General features: G+C 47.1%; 6 non-coding genes across 6 annotated transcripts; all 6 read right to left on the reverse strand.

The window, feature by feature from the left end:
- Positions 1-243: 243 nt before the first annotated feature.
- On the reverse strand, positions 244-316 carry TRNAN-GUU (transfer RNA asparagine (anticodon GUU)). Its single transcript has one exon. It is a non-coding gene; the product is annotated as a tRNA-Asn (tRNA).
- A 2714-nt stretch (positions 317-3030) lies between these two features.
- TRNAN-GUU (transfer RNA asparagine (anticodon GUU)) lies at positions 3031-3103 on the reverse strand. Its single transcript has one exon. It is a non-coding gene; the product is annotated as a tRNA-Asn (tRNA).
- A 3737-nt stretch (positions 3104-6840) lies between these two features.
- On the reverse strand, positions 6841-6913 carry TRNAN-GUU (transfer RNA asparagine (anticodon GUU)). Its single transcript has one exon. It is a non-coding gene; the product is annotated as a tRNA-Asn (tRNA).
- A 2710-nt stretch (positions 6914-9623) lies between these two features.
- Positions 9624-9696, reverse strand: TRNAN-GUU (transfer RNA asparagine (anticodon GUU)). The gene has a single exon. It is a non-coding gene; the product is annotated as a tRNA-Asn (tRNA).
- A 2270-nt stretch (positions 9697-11966) lies between these two features.
- TRNAN-GUU (transfer RNA asparagine (anticodon GUU)) lies at positions 11967-12039 on the reverse strand. The gene has a single exon. It is a non-coding gene; the product is annotated as a tRNA-Asn (tRNA).
- Positions 12040-12700: 661 nt separating this feature from the next.
- TRNAN-GUU (transfer RNA asparagine (anticodon GUU)) lies at positions 12701-12773 on the reverse strand. The gene has a single exon. It is a non-coding gene; the product is annotated as a tRNA-Asn (tRNA).
- Positions 12774-14263: the final 1490 nt, after the last annotated feature.

The following is a 14263-nucleotide window of genomic DNA, read 5'->3' on the forward strand; positions in this document are numbered from 1 at the left end:
GCTAACCATTGCGCCACGGAAGCCCAAAAATTAAATGGTCGTCGGGTATTGTGGAAACACTTTGGCTTTTTACGTTACATGTGAGAGCTCACAACACTGCTCCCGGGTGGGCTCGAACCACCAACCTTTCTGTTAACAGCCGAACGCGCTAACCATTGCGCCACAGAAGCCCAAAGATTAAATGTTCGTCAGGTATTTTTAAAAAACTCTGAGTTTTACGTTACCTGTGAGATTTCACAACACCGCTCCCGGGTGGGCTCGAACCACCAACCTTTCGGTTAACAGCCGAACGCGCTAACCATTGCGCCACGGAAGCCCAAAAATTAAATGGTCGTCGGGTATTGTGGAAACACTTTGGCTTTTTACGTTACATGTGAGAGCTCACAACACCGCTCCCGGGTGGGCTCGAACCACCAACCTTTCGGTTAACAGCCGAACGCGCTAACCATTGCGCCACAGAAGCCCAACGATTAAATGTTCGTCAGGTATTGTGGAAAAACTTTGGATTTTTACGTTACATGTGAGATTTCACAACACCGCTCTTGGGTGGGCTCGAACCACCAACCTTTCGGTTAACAGCCGACGGCGTTAACCATTGCGCAACGGAAGCCCAAAAATTAAATGTTCGTCAGGTGTTGTGGAAAAACTTTGACTTTTTACGTCACATCTCAGACCTCACAACACCGCTCACGGATGGGCTCGAACCACCAACCTTTCGGTTAACAGCCGAACGCGCTAACCATTGCGCAACGGAAGCCCAAAGATAAAATGTTCGTCGGGTATTGTGGAAACACTTTGGCTTTTTACGTTACATGTGAGAGCTCACAACACCGCTCCCGGGTGGGCTCGAACCACCAACCTTTCTGTTAACAGCCGAACGCGCTAACCATTGCGCCACAGAAGCCCAAAGATTAAATGTTCGTCAGGTATTTTTAAAAAACTCTGAATTTTACGTTACATCTAAGACCTCACAACACCGCTCCCGGATGGGCTCGAACCACCAACCTTTCGGTTAACAGCCGAACGCGCTAACCATTGCGCCACGGAAGCCCAAAAATTAAATGTTCGTCAGTTATTTTTAAAAAACTCTGAATTTTACGTTACATCTAAGACCTCACAACACCGCTCCCGGATGGGCTTGAACCACCAACCTTTCGGTTAACAGCCGACGGCGTTAACCATTGCGCAACGGAAGCCCAAAGATAAAATGTTCGTCAGGTATTGTGGAAAAACTTTGGATTTTTACGTTACATGTGAGATTTCACAACACCGCTCCCGGGTGGGCTCGAACCACCAACCTTTCGGTTAACAGCCGAGCGCGCTAACCATTGCGCCACGGAAGCCCAAAAATTAAATGTTCGTCAGGTATTGTGGAAAAACTTTGACTTTTTACGTCACATCTGAGACCTCACAACACCGCTCCCGGATGGTCTCGAACCACCAACCTTTCAGTTAACAGCCGAACGCGCTAACCATTGCGCCACGGAAGCCCAAAGATTAAATGTTCGTCAGGTATTGTGGAAAAACTCTGAATTTTACGTTACATCTATGACCTCACAACACCGCTCCCGGATGGGCTCGAACCACCAACCTTTCGGTTAACAGCCGACGGCGTTAACCATTGCGCAACGGAAGCCCAAAGATTAAATGTTCGTCAGGTATTGTGGAAAAACTTTGGATTTTTACGTTACATGTGAGATTTCACAACACCGCTCCCGGGTGGGCTCGAGCCACCAACCTTTCGGTTAACAGCCGAACGCGCTAACCATTGCGCCACGGAAGCCCAAAGATTAAACGGTCGTCAGGTATTGTGGAAAAACTTTGACTTTTTACGTCACATCTGAGACTTCACAACACCGCTCCCGGATGGGCTCGAACCACAAACCTTTTGAATAACAGCAGAACGCTCTAACCATTGCGCCACGGAAGACCAAAAATTAAATGTTCGTCAGTTATTTTTAAAAAACTCTGAATTTTACGTTACATCTAAGACCTCACAACACCGCTCCCGGATGGGCTCGAACCACCAACCTTTCGGTTAACAGCCGACGGCGTTAACCATTGTGCAACGGAAGCCCAAAGATTAAATGTTCGTTAGGTATTGTGGAAAAACTTTGACTATTTACGTCACATCTGAGACTTCACAACACCGCTCCCGGATGGGCTCGAACCACAAACCTTTTGAATAACAGCTGAACGCTCTAACCATTGCGCCACGGAAGCCCAAAAATTAAATGTTCGTCAGTTATTTTTAAAAAACTGTGAATTTTACGTTACATCTAAGACCTCACAACACAGCTCCCGGATGGGCACGAACCACCAACCTTTCGGTTAACAGCCGACGGCGTTAACCATTGCGCAACGGAAGCCCAAAGATTAAATGTTCGTCAGGTATTGTGGAAAAACTTTGGAGTTTTACGTTACCTGTGAGATTTCACAACACCGCTCCCGGGTGGGCTCGAACCACCAACCTTTCAGTTAACAGCCGAACGCGCTAACCATTGCGCCACGGAAGCCCAACGATTAAATGTTCGTCAGATATTGTGGAAAAACTTTGGATTTTTACGTTACATGTGAGATTTCACAACACCGCTCTTGGGTGGGCTCGAACCACCAACCTTTCGGTTAACAGCCGACGGCGTTAACCATTGCGCAACGGAAGCCCAAAGATTAAATGTTCGTCAGGTATTGTGGAAAAACTTTGACTTTTTACGTCACATCTGAGACATCAAAACACCGCTCACGGATGGGCTCGAACCACTAACCTTTCGGTTAACAGCCGAACGCGCTAACCATTGCGCCACGGAAGCCCAAAAATTAAATGGTCGTCGGGTATTGTGGAAACACTTTGGCTTTTTACGTTACATGTGAGAGCTCACAACACTGCTCCCGGGTGGGCTCGAACCACCAACCTTTCTGTTAACAGCCGAACGCGCTAACCATTGCGCCACAGAAGCCCAAAGATTAAATGTTCGTCAGGTATTTTTAAAAAACTCTGAGTTTTACGTTACCTGTGAGATTTCACAACACCGCTCCCGGGTGGGCTCGAACCACCAACCTTTCGGTTAACAGCCGAACGCGCTAACCATTGCGCCACGGAAGCCCAAAAATTAAATGGTCGTCGGGTATTGTGGAAACACTTTGGCTTTTTACGTTACATGTGAGAGCTCACAACACCGCTCCCGGGTGGGCTCGAACCACCAACCTTTCTGTTAACAGCCGAACGCGCTAACCATTGCGCCACAGAAGCCCAAAGATTAAATGTTCGTCAGGTATTTTTAAAAAACTCTGAATTTTACGTTACATCTAAGACCTCACAACACCGCTCCCGGATGGGCTCGAACCACCAACCTTTCGGTTAACAGCCGAACGCGCTAACCATTGCGCCACGGAAGCCCAAAAATTAAATGTTCGTCAGTTATTTTTAAAAAACTCTGAATTTTACGTTACATCTAAGACCTCACAACACCGCTCCCGGATGGGCTCGAACCACCAACCTTTCGGTTAACAGCCGACGGCGTTAACCATTGCGCAACGGAAGCCCAAAGATAAAATGTTCGTCGTATTGTGGAAAAACTTTGGATTTTTACGTTACATGTGAGATTTCACAACACCGCTCCCGGGTGGGCTCGAACCACCAACCTTTCGGTTAACAGCCGAGCGCGCTAACCATTGCGCCACGGAAGCCCAAAAATTAAATGTTCGTCAGGTATTGTGGAAAAACTTTGACTTTTTACGTCACATCTGAGACCTCACAACACCGCTCCCGGATGGTCTCGAACCACCAACCTTTCAGTTAACAGCCGAACGCGCTAACCATTGCGCCACGGAAGCCCAAAGATTAAATGTTCGTCAGGTATTGTGGAAAAACTCTGAATTTTACGTTACATCTATGACCTCACAACACCGCTCCCGGATGGGCTCGAACCACCAACCTTTCGGTTAACAGCCGACGGCGTTAACCATTGCGCAACGGAAGCCCAAAGATTAAATGTTCGTCAGGTATTGTGGAAAAACTTTGGATTTTTACGTTACATGTGAGATTTCACAACACCGCTCCCGGGTGGGCTCGAGCCACCAACCTTTCGGTTAACAGCCGAACGCGCTAACCATTGCGCCACGGAAGCCCAAAGATTAAACGGTCGTCAGGTATTGTGGAAAAACTTTTACTTTTTACGTCACATCTGAGACTTCACAACACCGCTCCCGGATGGGCTCGAACCACAAACCTTTTGAATAACAGCAGAACGCTCTAACCATTGCGCCACGGAAGACCAAAAATTAAATGTTCGTCAGTTATTTTTAAAAAACTCTGAATTTTACGTTACATCTAAGACCTCACAACACCGCTCCCGGATGGGCTCGAACCACCAACCTTTCGGTTAACAGCCGACGGCGTTAACCATTGTGCAACGGAAGCCCAAAGATTAAATGTTCGTTAGGTATTGTGGAAAAACTTTGACTATTTACGTCACATCTGAGACTTCACAACACCGCTCCCGGATGGGCTCGAACCACAAACCTTTTGAATAACAGCTGAACGCTCTAACCATTGCGCCACGGAAGCCCAAAAATTAAATGTTCGTCAGTTATTTTTAAAAAACTGTGAATTTTACGTTACATCTAAGACCTCACAACACAGCTCCCGGATGGGCACGAACCACCAACCTTTCGGTTAACAGCCGACGGCGTTAACCATTGCGCAACGGAAGCCCAAAGATTAAATGTTCGTCAGGTATTGTGGAAAAACTTTGGAGTTTTACGTTACCTGTGAGATTTCACAACACCGCTCCCGGGTGGGCTCGAACCACCAACCTTTCAGTTAACAGCCGAACGCGCTAACCATTGCGCCACGGAAGCCCAACGATTAAATGTTCGTCAGATATTGTGGAAAAACTTTGGATTTTTACGTTACATGTGAGATTTCACAACACCGCTCTTGGGTGGGCTCGAACCACCAACCTTTCGGTTAACAGCCGACGGCGTTAACCATTGCGCAACGGAAGCCCAAAGATTAAATGTTCGTCAGGTATTGTGGAAAAACTTTGACTTTTTACGTCACATCTGAGACATCAAAACACCGCTCACGGATGGGCTCGAACCACTAACCTTTCGGTTAACAGCCGAACGCGCTAACCATTGCGCCACGGAAGCCCAAAAATTAAATGGTCGTCGGGTATTGTGGAAACACTTTGGCTTTTTACGTTACATGTGAGAGCTCACAACACTGCTCCCGGGTGGGCTCGAACCACCAACCTTTCTGTTAACAGCCGAACGCGCTAACCATTGCGCCACAGAAGCCCAAAGATTAAATGTTCGTCAGGTATTTTTAAAAAACTCTGAGTTTTACGTTACCTGTGAGATTTCACAACACCGCTCCCGGGAGGGCTCGAACCACCAACCTTTCGGTTAACAGCCGAACGCGCTAACCATTGCGCCACGGAAGCCCAAAAATTAAATGGTCGTCGGGTATTGTGGAAACACTTTGGCTTTTTACGTTACATGTGAGAGCTCACAACACCGCTCCCGGGTGGGCTCGAACCACCAACCTTTCTGTTAACAGCCGAACGCGCTAACCATTGAGCCACAGAAGCCCAAAGATTAAATGTTCGTCAGGTATTTTTAAAAAACTCTGAATTTTACGTTACATCTAAGACCTCACAACACCGCTCCCGGATGGGCTCGAACCACCAACCTTTCGGTTAACAGCCGAACGCGCTAACCATTGCGCCACGGAAGCCCAAAAATTAAATGTTCGTCAGTTATTTTTAAAAAACTCTGAATTTTACGTTACATCTAAGACCTCACAACACCGCTCCCGGATGGGCTTGAACCACCAACCTTTCGGTTAACAGCCGACGGCGTTAACCATTGCGCAACGGAAGCCCAAAGATTAAATGTTCGTCAGGTATTGTGGAAAAACTTTGGAGTTTTACGTTACCTGTGAGATTTCACAACACCGCTCCCGGATGGGCTCGAACCACAAACCTTTTGAATAACAGCTGAACGCTCTAACCATTGCGCCACGGAAGCCCAAAAATTAAATGTTCGTCAGTTATTTTTAAAAAACTGTGAATTTTACGTTACATCTAAGACCTCACAACACAGCTCCCGGATGGGCATGAACCACCAACCTTTCGGTTAACAGCCGACGGCGTTAACCATTGCGCAACGGAAGCCCAAAGATTAAATGTTCGTCAGGTATTGTGGAAAAACTTTGGAGTTTTACGTTACCTGTGAGATTTCACAACACCGCTCCCGGGTGGGCTCGAACCACCAACCTTTCAGTTAACAGCCGAACGCGCTAACCATTGCGCCACGGAAGCCCAACGATTAAATGTTCGTCAGATATTGTGGAAAAACTTTGGATTTTTACGTTACATGTGAGATTTCACAACACCGCTCTTGGGTGGGCTCGAACCACCAACCTTTCGGTTAACAGCCGACGGCGTTAACCATTGCGCAACGGAAGCCCAAAGATTAAATGTTCGTCAGGTATTGTGGAAAAACTTTGACTTTTTACGTCACATCTGAGACATCAAAACACCGCTCACGGATGGGCTCGAACCACTAACCTTTCGGTTAACAGCCGAACGCGCTAACCATTGCGCCACGGAAGCCCAAAAATTAAATGGTCGTCGGGTATTGTGGAAACACTTTGGCTTTTTACGTTACATGTGAGAGCTCACAACACTGCTCCCGGGTGGGCTCGAACCACCAACCTTTCTGTTAACAGCCGAACGCGCTAACCATTGCGCCACAGAAGCCCAAAGATTAAATGTTCGTCAGGTATTTTTAAAAAACTCTGAGTTTTACGTTACCTGTGAGATTTCACAACACCGCTCCCGGGTGGGCTCGAACCACCAACCTTTCGGTTAACAGCCGAACGCGCTAACCATTGCGCCACGGAAGCCCAAAAATTAAATGGTCGTCGGGTATTGTGGAAACACTTTGGCTTTTTACGTTACATGTGAGAGCTCACAACACCGCTCCCGGGTGGGCTCGAACCACCAACCTTTCTGTTAACAGCCGAACGCGCTAACCATTGCGCCACAGAAGCCCAAAGATTAAATGTTCGTCAGGTATTTTTAAAAAACTCTGAATTTTACGTTACATCTAAGACCTCACAACACCGCTCCCGGATGGGCTCGAACCACCAACCTTTCGGTTAACAGCCGAACGCGCTAACCATTGCGCCACGGAAGCCCAAAAATTAAATGTTCGTCAGTTATTTTTAAAAAACTCTGAATTTTACGTTACATCTAAGACCTCACAACACCGCTCCCGGATGGGCTCGAACCACCAACCTTTCGGTTAACAGCCGACGGCGTTAACCATTGCGCAACGGAAGCCCAAAGATAAAATGTTCGTCGTATTGTGGAAAAACTTTGGATTTTTACGTTACATGTGAGATTTCACAACACTGCTCCCGGGTGGGCTCGAACCACCAACCTTTCTGTTAACAGCCGAACGCGCTAACCATTGCGCCACAGAAGCCCAAAGATTAAATGTTCGTCAGGTATTTTTAAAAAACTCTGAATTTTACGTTACATCTAAGACCTCACAACACCGCTCCCGGATGGGCTCGAACCACCAACCTTTCGGTTAACAGCCGAACGCGCTAACCATTGCGCCACGGAAGCCCAAAAATTAAATGTTCGTCAGTTATTTTTAAAAAACTCTGAATTTTACGTTACATCTAAGACCTCACAACACCGCTCCCGGATGGGCTTGAACCACCAACCTTTCGGTTAACAGCCGACGGCGTTAACCATTGCGCAACGGAAGCCCAAAGATAAAATGTTCGTCAGGTATTGTGGAAAAACTTTGGATTTTTACGTTACATGTGAGATTTCACAACACCGCTCCCGGGTGGGCTCGAACCACCAACCTTTCGGTTAACAGCCGAGCGCGCTAACCATTGCGCCACGGAAGCCCAAAAATTAAATGTTCGTCAGGTATTGTGGAAAAACTTTGACTTTTTACGTCACATCTGAGACCTCACAACACCGCTCCCGGATGGTCTCGAACCACCAACCTTTCAGTTAACAGCCGAACGCGCTAACCATTGCGCCACGGAAGCCCAAAGATTAAATGTTCGTCAGGTATTGTGGAAAAACTCTGAATTTTACGTTACATCTATGACCTCACAACACCGCTCCCGGATGGGCTCGAACCACCAACCTTTCGGTTAACAGCCGACGGCGTTAACCATTGCGCAACGGAAGCCCAAAGATTAAATGTTCGTCAGGTATTGTGGAAAAACTTTGGATTTTTACGTTACATGTGAGATTTCACAACACCGCTCCCGGGTGGGCTCGAGCCACCAACCTTTCGGTTAACAGCCGAACGCGCTAACCATTGCGCCACGGAAGCCCAAAGATTAAACGGTCGTCAGGTATTGTGGAAAAACTTTGACTTTTTACGTCACATCTGAGACTTCACAACACCGCTCCCGGATGGGCTCGAACCACAAACCTTTTGAATAACAGCAGAACGCTCTAACCATTGCGCCACGGAAGACCAAAAATTAAATGTTCGTCAGTTATTTTTAAAAAACTCTGAATTTTACGTTACATCTAAGACCTCACAACACCGCTCCCGGATGGGCTCGAACCACCAACCTTTCGGTTAACAGCCGACGGCGTTAACCATTGTGCAACGGAAGCCCAAAGATTAAATGTTCGTCAGGTATTGTGGAAAAACTTTGGAGTTTTACGTTACCTGTGAGATTTCACAACACCGCTCCCGGATGGGCTCGAACCACAAACCTTTTGAATAACAGCTGAACGCTCTAACCATTGCGCCACGGAAGCCCAAAAATTAAATGTTCGTCAGTTATTTTTAAAAAACTGTGAATTTTACGTTACATCTAAGACCTCACAACACAGCTCCCGGATGGGCATGAACCACCAACCTTTCGGTTAACAGCCGACGGCGTTAACCATTGCGCAACGGAAGCCCAAAGATTAAATGTTCGTCAGGTATTGTGGAAAAACTTTGGAGTTTTACGTTACCTGTGAGATTTCACAACACCGCTCCCGGGTGGGCTCGAACCACCAACCTTTCAGTTAACAGCCGAACGCGCTAACCATTGCGCCACGGAAGCCCAACGATTAAATGTTCGTCAGATATTGTGGAAAAACTTTGGATTTTTACGTTACATGTGAGATTTCACAACACCGCTCTTGGGTGGGCTCGAACCACCAACCTTTCGGTTAACAGCCGACGGCGTTAACCATTGCGCAACGGAAGCCCAAAGATTAAATGTTCGTCAGGTATTGTGGAAAAACTTTGACTTTTTACGTCACATCTGAGACATCAAAACACCGCTCACGGATGGGCTCGAACCACTAACCTTTCGGTTAACAGCCGAACGCGCTAACCATTGCGCCACGGAAGCCCAAAAATTAAATGGTCGTCGGGTATTGTGGAAACACTTTGGCTTTTTACGTTACATGTGAGAGCTCACAACACTGCTCCCGGGTGGGCTCGAACCACCAACCTTTCTGTTAACAGCCGAACGCGCTAACCATTGCGCCACAGAAGCCCAAAGATTAAATGTTCGTCAGGTATTTTTAAAAAACTCTGAGTTTTACGTTACCTGTGAGATTTCACAACACCGCTCCCGGGTGGGCTCGAACCACCAACCTTTCGGTTAACAGCCGAACGCGCTAACCATTGCGCCACGGAAGCCCAAAAATTAAATGGTCGTCGGGTATTGTGGAAACACTTTGGCTTTTTACGTTACATGTGAGAGCTCACAACACCGCTCCCGGGTGGGCTCGAACCACCAACCTTTCTGTTAACAGCCGAACGCGCTAACCATTGCGCCACAGAAGCCCAAAGATTAAATGTTCGTCAGGTATTTTTAAAAAACTCTGAATTTTACGTTACATCTAAGACCTCACAACACCGCTCCCGGATGGGCTCGAACCACCAACCTTTCGGTTAACAGCCGAACGCGCTAACCATTGCGCCACGGAAGCCCAAAAATTAAATGTTCGTCAGTTATTTTTAAAAAACTCTGAATTTTACGTTACATCTAAGACCTCACAACACCGCTCCCGGATGGGCTCGAACCACCAACCTTTCGGTTAACAGCCGACGGCGTTAACCATTGCGCAACGGAAGCCCAAAGATAAAATGTTCGTCGTATTGTGGAAAAACTTTGGATTTTTACGTTACATGTGAGATTTCACAACACTGCTCCCGGGTGGGCTCGAACCACCAACCTTTCTGTTAACAGCCGAACGCGCTAACCATTGCGCCACAGAAGCCCAAAGATTAAATGTTCGTCAGGTATTTTTAAAAAACTCTGAATTTTACGTTACATCTAAGACCTCACAACACCGCTCCCGGATGGGCTCGAACCACCAACCTTTCGGTTAACAGCCGAACGCGCTAACCATTGCGCCACGGAAGCCCAAAAATTAAATGTTCGTCAGTTATTTTTAAAAAACTCTGAATTTTACGTTACATCTAAGACCTCACAACACCGCTCCCGGATGGGCTTGAACCACCAACCTTTCGGTTAACAGCCGACGGCGTTAACCATTGCGCAACGGAAGCCCAAAGATAAAATGTTCGTCAGGTATTGTGGAAAAACTTTGGATTTTTACGTTACATGTGAGATTTCACAACACCGCTCCCGGGTGGGCTCGAACCACCAACCTTTCGGTTAACAGCCGAGCGCGCTAACCATTGCGCCACGGAAGCCCAAAAATTAAATGTTCGTCAGGTATTGTGGAAAAACTTTGACTTTTTACGTCACATCTGAGACCTCACAACACCGCTCCCGGATGGTCTCGAACCACCAACCTTTCAGTTAACAGCCGAACGCGCTAACCATTGCGCCACGGAAGCCCAAAGATTAAATGTTCGTCAGGTATTGTGGAAAAACTCTGAATTTTACGTTACATCTATGACCTCACAACACCGCTCCCGGATGGGCTCGAACCACCAACCTTTCGGTTAACAGCCGACGGCGTTAACCATTGCGCAACGGAAGCCCAAAGATTAAATGTTCGTCAGGTATTGTGGAAAAACTTTGGATTTTTACGTTACATGTGAGATTTCACAACACCGCTCCCGGGTGGGCTCGAGCCACCAACCTTTCGGTTAACAGCCGAACGCGCTAACCATTGCGCCACGGAAGCCCAAAGATTAAACGGTCGTCAGGTATTGTGGAAAAACTTTGACTTTTTACGTCACATCTGAGACTTCACAACACCGCTCCCGGATGGGCTCGAACCACAAACCTTTTGAATAACAGCAGAACGCTCTAACCATTGCGCCACGGAAGACCAAAAATTAAATGTTCGTCAGTTATTTTTAAAAAACTCTGAATTTTACGTTACATCTAAGACCTCACAACACCGCTCCCGGATGGGCTCGAACCACCAACCTTTCGGTTAACAGCCGACGGCGTTAACCATTGTGCAACGGAAGCCCAAAGATTAAATGTTCGTCAGGTATTGTGGAAAAACTTTGGATTTTTACGTCACATGTGAGATTTCACAACACCGCTCTTGGGTGGGTTCGAACCACCAACCTCTCGGTTAACAGCCGACGGCGTTAACCATTGCGCAACGGAAGCCCAAAGATTAAATGTTCGTCAGGTATTGTGGAAAAACTTTGACTTTTTACGTCACATCTGAGACCTCACAACACCGCTCACGGATGGGCTCGAACCACTAACCTTTCGGTTAACAGCCGAACGCGCTAACCATTGCGCCACGGAAGCCCAAAAATTAAATGGTCGTCGGGTATTGTGGAAACACTTTGGCATTTTACGTTACATGTGAGAGCTCACAACACCGCTCCCGGGTGGGCTCGAACCACCAACCTTTCTGTTAACAGCCGAACGCGCTAACCATTGCGCCACAGAAGCCCAAAGATTAAATGTTCGTCAGGTATTTTTAAAAAACTCTGAGTTTTACGTTACCTGTGAGATTTCACAACACCGCTCCCGGGTGGGCTCGAACCACCAACCTTTCGGTTAACAGCCGAACGCGCTAACCATTGCGCCACGGAAGCCCAACGATTAAATGTTCGTCAGGTATTGTGGAAAAACTTTGGATTTTTACGTTACATGTGAGATTTCACAACACCGCTCTTGGGTGGGCTCGAACCACCAACCTTTCGGTTAACAGCCGACGGCGTTAACCATTGCGCAACGGAAGCCCAAAGATTAAATGTTCGTCAGGTATTGTGGAAAAATTTTGACTTTTTACGTCACATCTCAGACCTCACAACACCGCTCACGGATGGGCTCGAACCACCAACCTTGCGGTTAACAGCCGAACGCGCTAACCATTGCGCCACGGAAGCCCAAAAATTAAATGGTCGTCGGGTATTGTGGAAACACTTTGGCTTTTTACGTTACATGTGAGAGCTCACAACACCGCTCCCGGGTGGGCTCGAACCACCAACCTTTCTGTTAACAGCCGAACGCGCTAACCATTGCGCCACAGAAGCCCAAAAATTAAATGTTCGTCAGTTATTTTTAAAAAACTCTGAATTTTACGTTACATCTAAGACCTCACAACACCGCTCCCGGATGGGCTTGAACCACCAACCTTTCGGTTAACAGCCGACGGCGTTAACCATTGCGCAACGGAAGCCCAAAGATAAAATGTTCGTCAGGTATTGTGGAAAAACTTTGGATTTTTACGTTACATGTGAGATTTCACAACACCGCTCCCGGGTGGGCTCGAACCACCAACCTTTCGGTTAACAGCCGAACGCGCTAACCATTGCGCCACGGAAGCCCAAAAATTAAATGTTCGTCAGGTATTGTGGAAAAACTTTGACTTTTTACGTCACATCTGAGACCTCACAACACCGCTCCCGGATGGTCTCGAACCACCAACCTTTCAGTTAACAGCCGAACGCGCTAACCATTGCGCCACGGAAGCCCAAAGATTAAATGTTCGTCAGGTATTGTGGAAAAACTCTGAATTTTACGTTACATCTATGACCTCACAACACCGCTCCCGGATGGGCTCGAACCACCAACCTTTCGGTTAACAGCCGACGGCGTTAACCATTGCGCAACGGAAGCCCAAAGATTAAATGTTCGTCAGGTATTGTGGAAAAACTTTGGATTTTTACGTTACATGTGAGATTTCACAACACCGCTCCCGGGTGGGCTCGAGCCACCAACCTTTCTGTTAACAGCCGAACGCGCTAACCATTGCGCCACAGAAGCCCAAAGATTAAATGTTCGTCAGGTATTTTTAAAAAACTCTGAATTTTACGTTACATCTAAGACCTCACAACACCGCTCCCGGATGGGCTCGAACCACCAACCTTTCGGTTAACAGCCGAACGCGCTAACCATTGCGCCACGGAAGCCCAAAAATTAAATGTTCGTCAGTTATTTTTAAAAAACTCTGAATTTTACGTTACATCTAAGACCTCACAACACCGCTCCCGGATGGGCTCAAACCACCAACCTTTCAGTTAACAGCCGAACGCGCTAACCATTGCGCCACGGAAGCCCAAAGATTAAATGTTCGTCAGGTATTGTGGAAAAACTCTGAATTTTACGTTACATCTATGACCTCACAACACCGCTCCCGGATGGGCTCGAACCACCAACCTTTCGGTTAACAGCCGACGGCGTTAACCATTGCGCAACGGAAGCCCAAAGATTAAATGTTCGTCAGGTATTGTGGAAAAACTTTGGATTTTTACGTTACATGTGAGATTTCACAACACCGCTCCCGGGTGGGCTCGAGCCACCAACCTTTCGGTTAACAGCCGAACGCGCTAACCATTGCGCCACGGAAGCCCAAAGATTAAACGGTCGTCAGGTATTGTGGAAAAACTTTGACTTTTTACGTCACATCTGAGACTTCACAACACCGCTCCCGGATGGGCTCGAACCACAAACCTTTTGAATAACAGCAGAACGCTCTAACCATTGCGCCACGGAAGACCAAAAATTAAATGTTCGTCAGTTATTTTTAAAAAACTCTGAATTTTACGTTACATCTAAGACCTCACAACACCGCTCCAGGATGGGCTCGAACCACCAACCTTTCGGTTAACAGCCGACGGCGTTAACCATTGTGCAACGGAAGCCCAAAGATTAAATGTTCGTTAGGTATTGTGGAAAAACTTTGACTATTTACGTCACATCTGAGACTTCACAACACCGCTCCCGGATGGGCTCGAACCACAAACCTTTTGAATAACAGCTGAACGCTCTAACCATTGCGCCACGGAAGCCCAAAAATTAAATGTTCGTCAGTTA

Source organism: Phalangium opilio, unplaced genomic scaffold, assembly GCF_054372755.1.
Source record: "Phalangium opilio isolate 3A_F unplaced genomic scaffold, DU_Popi_V2 ptg000352l_1, whole genome shotgun sequence".
NCBI classification, from domain to species: domain Eukaryota; kingdom Metazoa; phylum Arthropoda; class Arachnida; order Opiliones; family Phalangiidae; genus Phalangium; species Phalangium opilio.